At 46.2% G+C, this 18,691-nt stretch overlaps 1 protein-coding gene across 1 annotated transcript in view; it reads right to left on the bottom strand.

The window, feature by feature from the left end:
* Positions 1 to 18,691, bottom strand: part of LOC111873302 (kinesin-like protein Klp10A) — a 70,343-nt gene that overhangs the window by 50,874 nt on the left and 778 nt on the right. The window lies entirely within an intron of this gene.

The raw sequence follows: 18,691 nt of genomic DNA, 5'->3' as shown, positions 1-18,691 counted from the left end.
CAGGTCAGGTCAAAGGGTAGGCATCAGACGAAGAGAGACACCAAAAACTGATGCCGGAAGCAACGTCATCAGTAGCGACTTGAAGCACAGAGCAAATGATGCTCGAGATGGTTCAAGTTCGTATAGCAACAGGCGTGACCAGAGTGGTTTGAACGGCTGCTGTACTGCGATGTGGAAAGCAAATGGAAAAACTACCACATTATCACTTTTCCTGGATAGTCTCTTTCCAAAAACAGAGATACCATATATGCGAGATGTTTCCTCTGGAGGCAAAACAATCCGGAGGTAAACTACTCCCCCAATTTCGTCCTCAGGTGAGGGAAAAACACCTATTCTGTTGGGTCCCTTAGAAAGAGCTAGCCTCACCTGAGGACGGAAACAGATCCAGTTTCCGAAACGTCTTAAAAACCAGGACGATGGATAAAGTCCGAAAACCCAATATCTCTGTGGAACAATAATCCTTTTACTGCGTTATCTAACGACGCTATCAGTAGCTAGACTACACAGCGTCGAATGGATGCATCAAACAACAGGAACGCATTCGGCGTAAAGCGGTTGTTGAATAATCCATCTACCAATCCCGCACATTTGCCTGGGGAGGTCTGAGGAAAACCATACAAACACCGATCAGGGCAATTACCGCTAACAAAAACTAATCTAGCCTGTTACCGCTGCGCCAACCTGCTCGGTGACAATTGCCGTTTCCGGCGCCACGCTGAGTAGGACCACCCGCCTAGGACTTGCGTGTAACGATATGACGGCGTGACTCACCGATAGGTATGCGATCTGCTTCCTTACATGACAGAACACAACTGAAACGACTCGATAAACAGAAGACATGCATAGTGTTCAGTGACATTGTTGTAACTCCCGCGATATTCTCAGGTCGGCGTTCCTGGGCTAGAAATGTCGCCTGAAACTCTGCGGGACTAGCGGAGTCCGGTGAAGCCGCCCTCCCCCTGTTCCAAGCAGCACGCAAATTGCTCGCGATTTCATCAGCGCTCTGCCCACATCTGCAAGCAGCCACACGCACAACAGGAGAATTCTTCGGCACGCGTTCGCTACATCACAGCTTCGAGGTTGTCTCTCCGTACCTCCGACTCACTGCGGGCTGCTAGACCTTTCCTTCCCAACTCCCCTCCAAGATACTAACCCTGAAGATGACAACTGCAATCCAGATTCCTGTCGCTCAGCTCTTATCCTATTGGCCGTACAGTCTGATCTATCCCGGCTCCAGCACCGTCATAATGTTTATATACTTACTTACTTACTTACTCATGGAGCTGAACCCTTCTGGAGGAGCCGCCAGTTCTGCAGCTACTCAAGAATTTTCCAGCATTTTATGGAACCCGAAGGTTCATTACCGTGTTCACAAGAGCCCTCCACTGGTTCATATCCTGAGCCAGATCAATCCAATCCATAACATCCCATCCTTTCTGTCTAAGATCCATTTTAATATTGTTCACCCACCTACGCCTTGGTCTTCCCAGTGGTCCCTTTCCTTCTGGCTTTCCCACCAATATCCTATATGTATGCTCTTCTTCCCATTCGTGCTACATGCCCTGCCCATCTCATCCTCCTTGACTTATCATTATAATACTTGGAGAAGAGTACAAGTTACGAAGCTCCTCGTTATGCAGTTTTTTCCAACCTCCTGTCACTTCATCCCTCTTCGGTCCAAATATTCTCCTCAACACCCTGTTCTCAAACACCCTCAGTCTGTGTTCCTCCCTTAATGTCAGAGACCAAGTTTCACACCCATACAGAACCACACGCAAAATTATAGTTTTGTATATTCTAATTTGTATGTTTTTGGACAGCAGACGAGAAGACAAAAGGTTCTGGACTGAATGGTACATACTGGGGAGCCGGGAGAGTGCCATCGGTATGGCGACTGGTTACGGCCTAGAAGGCCGAGGAGTCGGAGTTCGAGTCCCGGTAGGAGCAAGATTTTTCTTCTCCATGTCCTTCAGACTGACTCTGGAGCCCACACAGCCTCTTATCCAATGGGTACCGAGGGCTCTTTCCCTGCGGGTAAGGCAGCCGGGGCGTGAAGCTGACCATCTCCAACTAGTGCCGACGCCAAGAACACGAGGATTTATAATTCACTCCCCCATACGTCTTCATGGCGTAGCGCTTAATCACTGGGACAACTTTACCTTCTTATGCATGCACATACACACATTTGTATCGTGATTGTGCGTCATTCGGCTTGGGAAATATTACTGCATGTTTGTGTGCATCTCTGCAGACCGGTAAGCTCGTAACGGAATGGTTTAAACGGCTCAGAAGGATGAAATCTGAAATCGGAACCACAGCTGTGCCCATGCACATCCTGAACCCAGGCGCGTTAACACTTCACTGGGCACCACCATACAGTCCCCTCGCATCACGCCCTGCAGGAAACCTTGCCGCGCCTCAACACTGGCTGACCTCGTCCCTCCTGTCCGTTGGCTATCCGCGGGCAAGAGAATGTGAAAACCTCGCGGTACCCGCTGTAGCTAACTGCGATCGCAACTGTTAGAACTGTCCCATAAACATTCAACCAGTCGGTACAAATATAAAGTGGCAAGCTGCTTCATGCTGCTTGGCTGAAGATGGAGCCGAGATGTACCTCCGAAACATCCTCTGAGTTAAAATGGACTACACGGCATCCATATCCAGGAAGACAGAGCTCAAGTTCTACACACTGCTATGTTGTTGCCCTCACAACGAAGCAGGATGGCCCCCTGTTTTGCTTCCTAGCTGTCACCACTCCGCGTACTGGGTCCCTAGGGCCTAGAAGCACATCACTGACAATGATGGAAGTCAGACCTTGAAAAGGAAACGTTGTGAAAGGAAGTGGTCGTGGACTGATTAGATACTATCGAGGCATTTGCCTGAATACACTGAGGAAAAACCTGTCAAGATTAGTCGTCCCGGTTGAAATTCGAACCAGGCACTTCCCGGGTAAAAATCACAATCGTTACTACTTGTGCCATCTAGCTCGGTGGCTGACGACAGTGACGAGTATCGTGCTCTTGTGAACACTGTCATGAACCACCCGTTTCCGCAAAACGTTGGGAATGTCTTAACTAGCTGAGCAAATATTAGCTTTTCAATGACTCCACTCCTTGGAATTGGCTAGGGACAGTAATGGCAGAGCAATGAACCTTTGCATTCCACAAAAGGCCGGAGATTTACTGACCAGCTGAGCGACTATTAGTTTCTGAAGAAGGACGACTCTGCTATACAATGTGTCCATTAACGTGATCATCAGAAAGTAAGTTTTACTTTCAACGTGAACGGAGGTCTCATTACGCACACAGGGACTTTTGTTCCGTAAGGTTGCCTACTCGATAGAGTACGCGCCCCTAAACATGTTTTAGACAGACGATACATGGAGTTGATTCATTCTAATTCCTGTAGAACCTGCATGTCACCCAGGGCTTCACATCACAATCTTGTTCCGACGGAAAGTCCCTATTTCTGGCAATGTTAAAAGATCCTCTCTGGTCTCCACGTAACGCTAAACGAAATCAGGAAAATAAAGAACAAGCGAGGCCAGGGTTGTCTTCCAGNGAAAAAAAAATACAAAAGTGCACTCTTAAAGGAAAGTTATTTTTATACAGCTCAAGTGTATACAGACTGACGAGATATGCTGTAGGGAACCGCACTGACCTTGCAGCTGACGACTATTTCATGCGTTACGTGTGCAACACGTCAAGTCCGAAATGTTACGAGGTTATTGGTCGCTCCTTTACTGGTACTCACTCACCCTTTACATCAGAATGCGCCGCGGAATCAGTTAGTCCCCATTGTATTAATCCCGGAGATTGGGGACGTCTGGACGCTGCGGGGAAGAGAGAAATCTCTCGCCCCTGTCGGCAACGAAACCCTGATTTCCCGGTTGTCCAGCCCGGTTCCCAAGGTGGGTCTATTTCAATCTTCGCGCTATGTAAATTGGTACGGATCTGTGTTGGTCACTCCTGATTCCCGCGCTAAGAAATTCGCCCCCAGCTGTCGCTTGTATCGATCAGGATAAAGAAAGGAACAGGCACGTGAGGGCCTATCGCATACCGAAGCCAAGGTGTCATGCTCAAGACATTTGCTGCAGTGCGCGCGCACAATTTACCATTTGCGTGTCAAACAGTCCATCATCAAAAAGGGGACGCGGGAATGTAACCCGAGGAAGCAGTGCTTCTTGAGCAGCTGACAAACGCTCACTGGTAATTCCCAGCACTGGAGGCGCGGTGAACAACTGTGGATTATGAAAATCGAAACTGAAAATTAATACCGGAGGATTTTACACGCCTTGTCGGGCCATCAGAGATTCACACCTCTAGGGCGATCCGTAAACACATTCTTAAAGGTTTGAGGCTTTCGCGGCGGTGACTATGAAGAAAGCAGTCTTCTGGGATTTGGCACCGTGTATATGTGGTGTTAACCGACGTTTCGGAGGAACGTATCGCCCCCATCTTCAGGGTTGAAGAAAAAGTATAAGTAAATCTGAAAGCGACAACACCGTGAGCTTAAACGTGAGTCTGTAAGCAAATGTTCTAGTCCCCCCCCTCCTTCGACAGAAATCTTAGCGCTGACTGTTCCACCCACCCCGCCACCTTCCGGAAAAATTCCTGGCGGCGCCCGTGACGGATGTGGACTGTTTTCTGTGGGCCACTTAACAAATTAACAACGTTCTCAGCATCCAGTTACGTGATATAGCACAATTACTGATTTGGAAAGACGCGGTCGTAACGCAAACGACGCACTTTCATGAAACGACTGCGCAAAACCACGAAAAAGCTCAGTCAGGAGAGCCGAGTATCCCCGAAATACAAATGCCGAGCGTTGCCGCTATACCAATCTGTTCGGTGTCTGGTCGGGTTGAGGGCAAACAGTACGACAGGCAGAAACGTACTTGCGTGCCGGGGGACGCGACGGAAAATACTGAGCTACTTTCTTCTGCATGGAAAAATATCTGTCTGGTTACTCCCGTTACAAGGCATCCTCAAGTGCTTCAACATAGTTGTAACTGTGACAAAGTGTAACCTGCAGCGTTTTGAGGCAGGCAAACGTCTTCCTCACGCTCAACGGTGGTTTAACTCGGTAAATATTTGTCCTCCTGTATACATCAAGCAGGGTCCATTTGTTTTGCACTGCGTCTCGCGTCTCGTGCTCCTTCTCCACGATCGTTTGTGGCTCGACTAACTGAACCACTGATCAGATGGGTGGCTGTGTGGAAACATCTCCGTTCAAATCAGTGGTTCACTAGGAAGCTTTGTAGCCGTAAGAGGCCAACTTCGCCGACCTCCAAGCGATATACCCTAATATTCAATCAGCAGGGAAAAATTAAAAGGATAATTCCGCAATAGTGCAGTATCCCTGGTTGGGGGTCGCTGTTCCCTTGACCCTCCAGGAAGAGATGCTCTTCTGTTGAGGTGGCTGCCGAGCCGCTGGGCAAGGCACCGTTTGAGCGCGGTTTAGCTTACAGAACAGACTAAATTCTTCCGAGACTTCGGACACCCAGGAGAAGAGATTTGAACTAGAGACTGATGTTGAGTGACGGTATGACTGTCCGTACTGGATATCTGAAGACAAGAACCCCTCCACGCAATAAGGAAATTTCCGTGGTGTGGCGCACCAAAGTATTTCCACTTTCTCGGCCCCCAAGGTGTTGCATTATTTGCTCCAGTTCAAAGACTGTTGCACATGTACTCGTTTGCATGGCCTCTGTGGCCGCGACTTCTCACGCTAACCGCACATCTTCCTTCCTAACAGATTTCTAGGTACCACTAGTAAAAGTAAAGCTATCCCTCTAGCAGGACGGGGAGGCCCATAGGGTTGTGAGATGTCGAGGCTCCCACATTAGACAATCGGCTCACAGATGGGGGTGAGGTTGTCAGCCTTACGCACTGGCCTCCCTTTATGCCCAGGAAGATTCCTGGTACTCATTTATGTTAGAGGCTGAGTCGACACCAGGGCCACAGTGCGGCTGGAAGGATTAGGTAAATTGAAAAAAATCCTCCTCATCGGGATTCGATCCCACGACATTCCGACTTGTAGCATAGTGGCTCAACCAACTACGCTACGGCGTGTGCACTAGGTTTCACTATACTAACAATTCTGACAGTGGTCTAGATTCCCAGTATGTGGTTCGTAACCCACAGATACCACACGCGCATCACATCTAGTCTCGCCCATTTGTTTGTATTTATAAAAAGCTAAATGAAGCCTCAGCGGCAAGCTGAACATCAAACCCGCCGAGAAAACAATTTATGTCGCCTACAAAAACAAGCTCCGTCAAAAATACCTGGCCTAAGAAAAGCAGCCTGTAACCCACTTTAATGCCGGATACACAAATTCTGTGATCTGCATACATACGAAGACAGCGCAAAACCCTGGAATGTACTTTAAATCAGGACACGGGAGCTATCTTGCAAGTCACCAATCATCCAACCATTTGATGTTATGCAGTCTGAGGTACTGGCAGAGTCAGTACATGAACCATAGACGGGGCCTGTACACCACACCGAGGCTCAAACTGTACATTTCACGGATACAACTGGCGTTACCGCTACATTAACTTGACCGGTGGCCGGTTTGTCCTGAGGAGGTTCATGCAAGACGGGAATACAGTTCGTGGTTTCGTTGGAGGCTAACCGCAAATTCTGCCAGTTTCCTGGTGCGCTGTCCTAGACACAGAGGCTACTTCACGTAACAATTTTTATTTGTAGTTCATTTAACTCAACAGCGCCGAATGACTGGATGATAATGAGGTCTCAATGATGTGGAAGAAAGCGGTCCAGGTATTCGCCTGGAAATGACTGAGGAAAACAACGAAAACATCCGTCACGATAGCCGACGCCTCGGTCAGGATTCGAACTGGACACTTCCCAAACATAAACCAGAGGTGCTAACTCTTAAGTCAACTCGTTCGGCTTCTTAAGCTCAATATTGTCACGTGTATGAGTGACTCTCGAAGGGGGTTTGGTTTGGATAATTCGATTTATTGACGACTCACTGGTCGTAACTACAAATAACTATAACATTGTCGCTGATTTCCACACTTTACCAACCACTGCAGCTCACGCTAAGTATTTTCAGTCTGCTTTCACTAGTCGATTCCTGGCAACGGATTTTAACAAAGTAACTATAACACACATAAAGTCTTCTCTCTTCACTGTCTGAATTTCAACTGAACACTCTTGCAACAAAGTCTTCTCTTCACAGACTAACTAAACAAGCCTTGTCCCTTGTTTATAACATCTGGCACGGACCATGTAGAAAACACCGTTCCTCTGTCGCACGGGCATCCATTGCCGCAGGAGTAACGGACGTTGCTCCGTTGTTTGTTTAGCGGCCGTTGCCTGGAAACGAATGTTGTTTCACAGCTGTTCGCTAGCAACGGCTGTTTCTTTGTCTCCACACGCCTTGCTTTGGCCAGATATGTCACAATATTTAGACGTTTCAGTTCGTAACTAAGAGGCAACACATTACGCCTCCGCCAAAAAGACCATGTGGCTTATGCTGTTTAGGGAAACAATCTCTGTTTATTGCGAGAATCATATACACTGTGTGGGCAGACCGGAGAGTTTATTTTAATGTTTGAGCAGGCGACAGGCCTACACACAGTAAAACCGGTGTGCCTTACTGACTTACTGGGACTGTGGACGAAGTCAAAGCGTCAGATCTGAGCTGAAAACACACTGCACAAAATTACAACGATTTACTGCAGTTTGCACTTTGTGTCACTGCTGCTTTCGTTCGATTTTTCTTGTTGCATCTGCAGATGTGACAGGCTGCGGACACAACTTGGCATCATTACGGAGGATGAATCAGCTAAGATGATGGAACAGAAATAGCATTTAAGAATTCTATTGGAAAACAAAGGAAAATAGCGCAGCCCTCAACTGGAGCAGCAGTGCCAGGATCCGGAACTTCCAAAGACAAAGCAACATTAAGGCAGATATGACTAGCTCTTTGAGACATAATCTGGTCCTTTTCTACCCACATGAGGCGAGCCTAAGGGCCCCCATACACACAGTTTGGCCTCCAGTTCGGCCTGCACAGTTGTAGACTGAAAGGCAAAACTGACGTGTGTGGTGCGGCCGGCCAATCATTTGGACTGTTGGCCTGTGGGAAACCCGTCAGTCCGTCAGTTCTACCTGCAGGACCGTAGCACGTGACGTGTGTGACTCAACATTATAGGCTGGAAGACCGTGACTGTGGCATGAAGCCTGCCGGTTTATCTTGCGTGTATGGGGAGGAAAGGGAGGGGGTAAACTGTCACAGTTTTGCCTGTAAGGTCGATCGGAAGGCCAAACTGTGTGTGTATGGGGGGCCTAAAGGATAAAACTGACGTTACACCGAAGTACCGTCCGTTCTCGAGGAATGCGCGCTAGATTCGGTCGAGTCTGCTGAGATAAGGGCCCTTGGGTGTGCACAGGTTACATAACACCCTCCCTCTCCCCCACACTGAAGATACAACCACTGCCCCTCTTCGAACGCGCAACTCCGGCGGTCGGGTAAAAAAAAACAAGGTTTGGGTCATTAGTTCTCTGAGATGTGACACTGTCTCGATGAACATACTTCTGAATCGAGCGTTACAACCAAAAAAAAAAGAGCAGCACACCTCTTTCAAGGTGTCATACCACCGGATAACAAGTGCATGAAGACTGGAGCAAGGGCTTCCTGATGAGTCATTCGCGCCCTGACTCAAGCACACCTCTGGACAATGCCACATGAGTTCCACGAAGCGATTCGCGTCGCTTCAGCACGAGCTCAATGCGGCATGAACTGCTGTTCTCCACAGCGCCCAGACCGGCTTCTCCTACCCAGCCGGTTAAAGGCGCCGAGGAGTAGAACTGACTTCAGAACGTGTGGAGATATATCTCCATATTTGGGGTGGGGTGGGGTGGGGGGACTCGTTTATGATTCTTGACAGCTGCTACAGAATACCTTACCGTTTCATCGAATGGTAGAATGTTAAATGATCAGTAAGGTAACCTCGTCTCTGCGCTTACCGAAGTAAGCACAGCACCATGAAGTATGGGGGACTAGAGGCGAAGCGCCACCATTCTTAACCTGGTCACTTTCACGTCCCCGCCGCTTTAACCCTGTAAAAAAAGTCTCAGTATCCATTGCATAGGAGGCTGCGTGGGCCCCAGAGTCTGTCTGGACACCTTGCTTCTGCCGGGAGAAAGAACTCCGATTCCTAGGTCGTCCAGCCCGTAGCTTAGTCGCTATACCGACTGACTAACGCGGCTCCTGGTTGGTGAACATGAAAAGAACTGGGAGGAAACCGCCGTGGCCTACTCGAGATACTCTCAAGGCATTTGCCTAGGACTGAGGAAAACCAAGAGATACTTCAGTCAGCACAGCCGGTGTCCCGGCAGAGAATTGGTGAGGATTGCCCCTCGAATACGAGTCTGAGAGCGCTGAAGTGAAGTGAACCCGAAGTGAGTACAGGCACTACAGACCAGTGATAATGTATGTCCCACACATCTCTGCCGATGAGTCAACAGTGACGTAGCGGCGGCTATTTCCAACATACGATGGGAACCAACTGCCATGCAGGAGGTTATCTCCCAGAAGGTTGCCTCCTCAAGTCATGACGTCTCCTCAGAGATGTTTCGGACAGGCACTGTGATTAACAAGGGGACACGCGGTAGCGTAGCTGGTTGAGGCACTCTACTACAAGCCGGAAGGTCGCGGCTTCAATGTCCGATGAGGTCACTGGATTTTTCAGTTGACCTAATCCTTCCAGCCGCACTATGGCCCTGGGGTTTACTCAACCTCTAACAGAAATGAGTACCAGGAATCTTCCTGGGGGTAAAGGGCGGCCGCCGCGTAAGGCCGACAACCTCACCGCCATCTGTGAGCCGATTGTCTAGAAAATGTGGGAGCCTCGATGTCTCATAACCCTATGGGCCTCCACGGCCTGTTACAGGGATAGCTTTACCTTTCACGTTATTATTAACTATTTTTGAATCGCTTGATACCCGTAGCGAGGTTCTCCAAGCCGCAGTAATTCTGAAACAGCTGTGAACTGGCCACCCCTGCGATACAGGAAGCAACGTTTTTGCCATAAGAACATTACTGCTTTGCCAACGTCACATAGAACGGAGATGAACACACTTCGCAGTCAACAGAACTGTGGAAGGTGGAGATTTGGCGATAAAACAGGCCGCGCTGCCAGAGACCGGAATTCACGGGGGAATCGATACGAATTCGCTGTTCCGGGGCCAATTACGCAGGAGCGACGACGCGTTTGCCACGCAATTCACGTCTGACGAGGCCACTAGACAAAAGGCATGAACACATCTGATGTGAGTTCTAGCTTCCCTACGGTACGAACAATAAGCACAGAACCCCGGCCATTAGAGTCCTATAGTAGCGAAGTCTCCAAAGCAAATGCTGTTGGTACAGCAGAACTACGTTAACTACCAGACACACGTGTCGAGGGCATTCCCCGCTTCATCCCAGTTGGCTCTGGCATATCAACCGGCTGGATCCGGTTCATTGCTTCAAGATTCGTTTTAATATTATCATCCAATCTTCGTTCAGATCTTACAGCGTATCTTCCCTTGAAGGCTATACGGCAAAAAAAAAAGTATATATATTTCCCCATGACCTACGTCCAACCTGTCAACTACCGATTCGCGCTAATGAATCGAAATTATAAAAGCTCCCCAATGTATCATGGGTTTCTCAGCGTCGCAGGTCAATTTTCTCCTCGATGTTAACGTCGGTGTGGTTCGTGGCTTATTTTACGGCGCTGTTAGTATCCGGACTTTCAGTCGTATAGTATATGCTCTTCACAACCATCGCTGTAAAAACCTCAAATCCTACATCGTGTCTTGATATATACAGAGTGTCCCACAAGGAAAGGTCAATATTCTGTGAAGCCACAGTATCGGTCATTCTAAGTAAAAGGTGTACATGTACACGTGTCCTACTCCGAGACGGAGCTACTTCACTGTACAGACGAGCAACACGCCATGTCCTCACACGAGTTGCGAAGTGCACTGATGTCGAAGGTGGAATTTTCGGAAAAGTATTGTACTGGGTAAACTGTACCAACTTTGTCACTTGAACAATAAATACCGGTATTAGAAGCAGTACGTAATATCTCCGTCTTATCGACAGTTTTGGAACTGTACAGTGCAATAACTCTATCTCGGAAACCGCTCGGAATAGGACACATATGCATATATACATTTTTGCTTAGAAGCACCCAGAATATTGACCTTTTNGGGGGGGGGGGGAACGGCAGAGATAACAAACACCCTGGGATAAATGATCTTTGGAACGAGACTCGAACTGGAATGTCGTTGAAAATAAGTTAGTTCAGTAGGTGAAATAGGCTAAATGCGGACTGGAATAAACACATCGTCAGAGCCGGGAGCTGACAGCCGCCTGCCTGGTGCACTGTGTAAACACATCACGCCAGGACTTCACAGATCCCGCGGCGACCAACTGCACCGACGGAAGGCCATTCATACCAACATAAAGAAATCCAACCGTTTCTAACAGAAATGGAGCGGCACAGAAAGCGAAACTCGGCTGGTTGCGCCTTCATTTCTTGGCCTACTTCCCAGAGGCATTCCCCACCGAACATACACGTTACGGATGGAACGCGAAACAAGAGCCGTGCTCGGCCGTGATACACCGAGGTGTGAGAGAAAGTGCAGCGGGGGGTACCTAACACCAACCTGAGACACTTCCTGCCAAGTCCCATCTTCACAAACTATTTCGCTATGGAAGTGCAGGGATATTTCAATCGGTATAGCGACGGGCTACAGGCTGGACAGCCGGGGTTCCATTACAGAGAAGAGAGCGTCCGCATTGGCTCTGAGGCCCACCCAGTCTCCTAACCAATGGGTACCGCTGAGTTCTTTCCCAGAGGCTAACGCAGCTGACCACTCATCTCCATCTAGTGCCGAGTTTAAGAATCGTGGAGCTAAACTTCCACTCCTCCATACGTCTTCATGGTGTGATGCTGAATTTTACCATACCGGACATCAGCATTAGATGGAGTTGGGTGACAAGGTTCGCACCTCGGCCGCTTTAACGCCACAGAAACGGGCTCCGGTGTGTTGGAAGCCGCCAAGACACTTCCCTGGGGTGAGGGGGGGCCACAATATGTCTCTATTTGAATATCTGGACCTACGAGAGAAACGTGACAGGAAGATTCAGAAAACTTCATAACTGGTGCTTCTCATCCAATGTTATTAGGATGGTCGTATCAATGAGGATGAGATGGGAAGGAGCTGCAGCACGTATGGGAGAGACGAGAAACGCACAAAAGTTCCCGGTAGGAACACCTTACGAGAAGAGTCCACTTGGAAGACCTAGAAGTAGACGGTATAATAGAATTAAAATGTGTTTTTAGAAAACTACGGTGGGAGGGTGTGGTATGGACTGGATTCATCTGGCTTACGACAGGGACCACGATCGGCTCTTGTGAACACAGTGGCGAAGTTCTTGACTGAGCGGCTGCTAGGTTCTCAAGAAGAAGCCTCTTCTATGCAGTTAGTGCAAATTCGTGGATCCTGTGTCAGCGAACAGTTTCGCGGGCTCCCGTTATGGGGACAGGTGATGCAGGGAACAGCCCACGTCATTCCCCGACAATATATACACGGCCTTGGTTAACTGTGAGAACTTGTTCGTGCTTTATATGGCTTCTTCTTGAACGCGACTGTACACCCACCAGGGCAGCAGTCCTGCCAACATAACAGCCATTTCTGTGTCATTTTATCGTGGTTTCAGTATTGATACTAACAGGACGATACATGAACGGTAGCGTAACGGGGGGCTGGAAGGGAACCGAGGTGTACTATCAAGGCATTTGTCTCATGGGGTGAGATAAATACAACGAAACACCTCACCCGCCGAACGCTCCACACCAGTGTTTCTCAACCGCCGGGCCCTCGTCCCGCAGATAATAGGATTTACCGGGCCGCGGTCTGACTAAGGTTGAGAACCAGTTCCATGGTTGGCAGTAACCCGGATCATACAAAGTTGGGTGATCGGATGATCGCGAATCCTGTCGTGGTTTCTTTCACGTACCGCCCCCGGCAACTGGTTGGAAGGGTTGCAGAAAACCCTCAGCAGAGTCGGAACACCGGCTGGGTTTCGAACCGGGCACTTCTTGAGTATATTTCAAAAGCGTTACCGCTTCAGCCAACTTAACTCGGTTTGATTAATAATACCCACGAAATTTGGCAGCCACCCTGTATAGCTTGTTAATAAAAAAAATCTTGCGGTATCACTGGAAAAGTTTCTCGTATGTTTCAACATGTATTACGGGACCGAGGAATATACTAAATCTTCAACACACGGCACAGACATTCAGACGTCAGTGAAATGTGAACTCGTATGTTAACATCAAGCCCAAACAAGGGCAAACGTGCATATATATATATGGAGCAAAGAACATATCCACCATCCTAATATGTCCATCAGTGGTCACTAGCGATGGACGGAGAATCTGACCTCTATTACCCATATGGACAGTCCTTGGTTCGTAACACAGATATGGCTGGCAACTATTCTACCGAAGTGCTCAGTGACTGACCAAATGCAGATGTTTTTCTCTAGTCTCACCCCAAAATTGTGAAATGGTACTTTGAAGGCAAGACAATCTCCATTCAAGTCCTTACCTACCCACTACACATTATATCTGACAAATACCTACACCTTTGGGGGGCACTCAGGATATGCATGAGGACCTCCTACACTTAAATTGAATATTAATATCCTCTTCAGCTACTGGCCATGGAGTCCTCTATTGTGTAATGGATTCAATGTTTCAGAATTAGTGCTGAACTGGAGCAGGCCAGAAAAACAAACAGTAGCTGAAAACTTTGTTTCAAACTGAAGTTACTAAATGGGCGAGAAACCGGTATGAAACAGGCTCACTTCTTGGAATATTCTTTGACCCTGAAGATGGAAGCGACAAGTTCCTCCGATATGTCGGCTGACTTTCACCGGGCTACACGGCGCTATATCCCTGAAGACAGAACTCTTCATAACTTCTGGTGTGAGAACCGCAAATCCTATGTTAGGATGATCAACTGATTTCAAATTGGAAGGGTCATGGAAAGAAGTGGTCATGGCCTGTATCAAGGTACTACCTCAGCACTGTCCAGAGGGTAAATGTAAAGTTGTCCCTGTGCTTAAATAATAAAGCACTATGTCATGAAGGTGTATGGGGGAGTTTGCTTGACCTCGGCACTAGTTGCAGGTGAGTGGTCAGCTTCACCCCCTCGGAAAGAGCCGCGGTACCCATTGAATAGGAGGTTGGGTGGACCCCAGAGCCAGAGCCCATTGGTACTCGAACTCTGACCCCTCGGTCATCCAGCCCATAGTCCATCACTATACTGGCTATGCTATCGCTGCTCTTACTGTCCAGAGGGATTGAGGAAAGTTATGAAAACATCACACAATGCTTAAAAGTGAAAAGTTTCTAGATTAAACCAGTCATCTGTATTTTTCATTAACACCACATACCTACAACCAGCACACAGTATCAGAAAATACCTTCCATTATGTCATAGTCTATTACTCGACAACTGTGTTTGTAACATGTGAGCATTAAATTCCCAGAATTTGAATACATCCTTAATTACACCGACCGAAGGATAACTATACTACGCAAAAAAGCCAGAAATGAAACTGTTATTTGGTATACTGAGAAAAAGCAAATGCCATACATGAACAATGAGTACAAGCAAATGTTGTGGTCAAGTGGGAAGCACTCCTTCTCTGTATTCAGGACGTCTCAATTCAATTCTGGGTCCAAGTCCTGCTATCCCAACTGCGATTTTCATGATGATCCTTGGTAAGTAAAGTTGTTCCTAAGTGGGCATTATGCCATGAAGACATATGGAGAAGTGGACATACAGATCCACGTTTTCTTGACCTCAGCACTACTTGCAGGTGAGCGGTCAGCCTCACACCCCGGGCCCTCAGTCGTCCAGTCTGTAGCCAGTTGCTATACCAACTCCCGACTATCCTTTGTTCTTCAGCTAAATGTTAGGATGGTACTGCAAGTCAGGCTACAACAGTTTCCTTCCACATTCTTTCCAGTTCATTATTTACTATTCAGCCTATCAATCAGTGCCACAGAACCCAAGTTACTGACAGAATTGTTAAATAAGAAATAAACAAACAAACAAACAAGCATACACCAAGATGCTTAACTTCTTAAAGAGCTTGGGCCATAGCTCAGAGGCCTTCCAGAGAAGTTGCTATTTGCTCAGATTGTCAAGAAATTCTCAACATCTTATGGAACACACATCCCCAACCCTGTTTCTGTAAGATCTGTTTTAATATTATCCTCCCATATATACCTTCATCTTCCTGGTGGTCTACTTCCTTTAGGTTTCACAGTATAAACATACGTAACTGTGAACTGCAAAATTCAAGACAAAGAATGCCAAATAAGGCTACAAATGAGGACCTGGACTTCATGTCACAGATCACAATAAGATCTGGTAACAGGCTCTTGTGAAAACAGGATGGAACTTTCAGCTTCAGTGAGAGGTTGGGAATTACCTGACTTGCTCTGCAACTATTAGCTTCTCAAGAAGGACTCTGCCCCATGAAGTCAAGCAGTATATTTCTGTGTGTATAAAATGAATGCACGATTCACAAAATAGAATGTACTAATCACAGCAAATCTAACTGCATGCAGCGTGTTCCTTCTTAAGAAAATAACAGTTGCTCAGGTAGTCAAGAAATTCCCAGGATCTCATGGAACATGGAGGTCTACTACCTAGTGCAAAGTAGCCCACAACTGGACCCTATCCCAAGCCAGATGAATCCAGTCCACATCCTCCCATCCTAATTTTTTATGATCAATTTTAACATTATCCTTCCATCTATGCTTATATCTTTCAAGTGGCCTCTCTTCTTTACATCTTCTACCAAAACTTCACTTCTCCCATGTGTGCTGCATGACCTGCCAATCCTCATTGACATAATCTTTCTCATTATGTGTGATGAATATAAATTATTAAATTCATCGTTATGCAATTTTCTCTGTCCTCCTGTCACTTCCTCCCTCTTACACCAAAATATTCTCCACAGTACCTATCAATTACAGAAAAAGTATTTATTTATAAAATAAATTAGAGTAACTGTCTTACAAGACATACAAAACAAAATGAAATGCAGGTTAACCTCATTCTTACTGCTACAGCCTCATGTATTAAAAGACGCACTGAGATTTTTAGAGAAATTTTTCTACACCTTGGAAACATGTCATAAGCCAGCAAGCAGCTAGTGAAAGGGTTCCAAGTCTCTTGGCACAGAAGCAATGTGATATCACACCATGTCACAGGGAACATGTATCAACCACATACAACAAACAACGATGTTCCATGTATTGGATCAATAGTCACATTCAATAGGTGCCAGCATGTTCTCTGTGTAATTTCACGCTACTTCCCCTCTGCTGCAGTAGCATAAATCTTTATTTCTTTCAAGATGGAACGTGTCAGCACTGACTGTGACAAACAATAAACATCCTAGTTAATTCCATGGAGCACACTTCCTTGCTCAGTGGCCAGCCACAAGGACAGGTCACAGACAAAGCCCCAAACCTAAGGACTTAGGACACAGGTGCTGTCAGGATTCTTTCCATGGGGACAATCAGTACATTTGCTTACAAACTGATGTTTAAGCTCTCCAAGACTACTTTTACTGATCACACTAAAATATATAAACTATATATTTTATATTACTTATATATTAAAATTATTTAAATTTGGCATTAATAGTTGTATTTCTTTACAGTTTTCAGTTCTGATTCTTTTTTCCAGTAATTACAGAGGGGAAATGCCTAGCTAACATTCTTTCAATCCGTTTTCGATTTCAAATTCCTTGAACACTGTTCATCTGTTAATTTTCTAAAAATTCTTAATTCATATAAGAAAACAATTTATAAATGAAAACCATTAAAAAGTAAAAAGTAAAGGTACCCCTGTAACAGGCCGTGGAGGCCCATAGGGTTGTGAGATGTTGAGTTTCCCACATTTTCTAGACAATCGGCTCTTAGGTGGCAGTAGGGTTGTGAGCCCTACGTGCCAGCCGCCCTTTACCCTCAAGAATATTTCAAGAATATTCCTGGTACTCATTTCTGTTAGAGGCTGAGTCGACCCCAGGGCCATAGTGCGGCTGGAAGGATTGGGTCAATTGAAAAAATCCAATGACCTCATCGGGACTTGAACCTGTGACCTTCCGGCTTGTAGCATAGTGCCTCAACCAACTATTCCACCGCATGCCCCCAATTAAAACCATTATGAATTTATTTATGGCTTATTTAATGACACATTCTGTAACTCTGAATATACAGGAAAATTCAGATATCGAAAGTTACCTGCATGGTAGCCTTTTCATTTTTAATTTCTCATTCTCTCTTTCGTCATTGACGTCCGGAAATTAATCGTGTTTGTCACCTGTAAAATTTTATTCTCAGCACAAGAGGCAGAAAGGTTAATGAAAGATGAATTGGAGAGGATATGAAAGGAGACTGTCAGCCTATTTCAAGGTATTAACCTCCACCAGGACAGTCAATGTCACGGCCAAGATTCATACCAGAAACCTCTGAAATATGTCAGAGACGGTGGAACGTTACCACCTGAGCCATCTTGTCCAGCGCAGTATAATTCAGTACAAAGAACAATATGTACACAATATGGACATAAATCATACATCGAATCCAAAGAATTGTAAAATAATAAATGACATGTGCTGAGACATACAGAATAATATTTTACTGTAGCAAGCTGCAGAGCGAGTCAGGTATAGTGAAGGGCTGGACGGTCTGGGTTTGATTCCCGGCAGTGCAAAATTTTTCTGTTCTCCACAGCATCCAGACTCTCTGAGGCCTAAGCAGCCTCCTACCCAATGGGTACAGGGGTAAAGCTGCAGGAGTGTGAAGCTGACCACTTACTTCCATCTAGTGCCGAGGTCAAGAAATGTGGAGCTATACCTCCACTCCCCCATATGCCCTCATGACATATTGCTTACCTAATTAAGCATGTGAACAACTTTTCCTTCTTTTTAACCAAGATGTGTAAAGAGGTTGATGAAATCAGATGTGCAATGAACTAGTCACCACAGAACAGAACTGTTGGAATTTACTGAATCACTCATGATCTGTAAGGCAGTACGGACAAAACATTGCTGCCTAACCTGCATGGGGAGTCAGTGAGTGGATCACTATATTGCTCATCTATTACTAATTGGAAATTGTGGCACTCACCGATCTTGTGGGCAAAATGTACATATCATATGTTTTGAGCCGTATCCATGGGAAATAAAACAAAAAGTTACTTTTCATATCATATACCCTGTGTACGATTAATTCTTGGTGCATTTTTTGACACACAGATATAATTTCAGTGTGTTTATAAATCCAACACAGCAATCAAATCATATTCCACTATTTCCACTAAACAAAATTCTATCCACAACAACTTCTTGTTGCATATTACATGATTACTAGCTAGATGATACTGACAATCCAACACATTTCAGGTACCTATAAGAGTTGTAATGAGTTAATCACATATTTTATCTGTCACCCAACCATCTGCGTATTTATCGTTAACAAAATGTATTCCCACAGTTTAATTATTGTATGATGGGCAGTTGAGCCACTTGTTGACCTGTTTCAGCTTCAATTACAATTACAATCCTT

This window comes from Cryptotermes secundus, unplaced genomic scaffold (assembly GCF_002891405.2).
Source record: "Cryptotermes secundus unplaced genomic scaffold, Csec_1.0 scaffold1269, whole genome shotgun sequence".
Classification (NCBI taxonomy): domain Eukaryota; kingdom Metazoa; phylum Arthropoda; class Insecta; order Blattodea; family Kalotermitidae; genus Cryptotermes; species Cryptotermes secundus.
The sequence above is the reverse complement of the archived record's forward strand: the minus strand, read 5'-3'. Positions and strand labels throughout refer to the sequence as shown.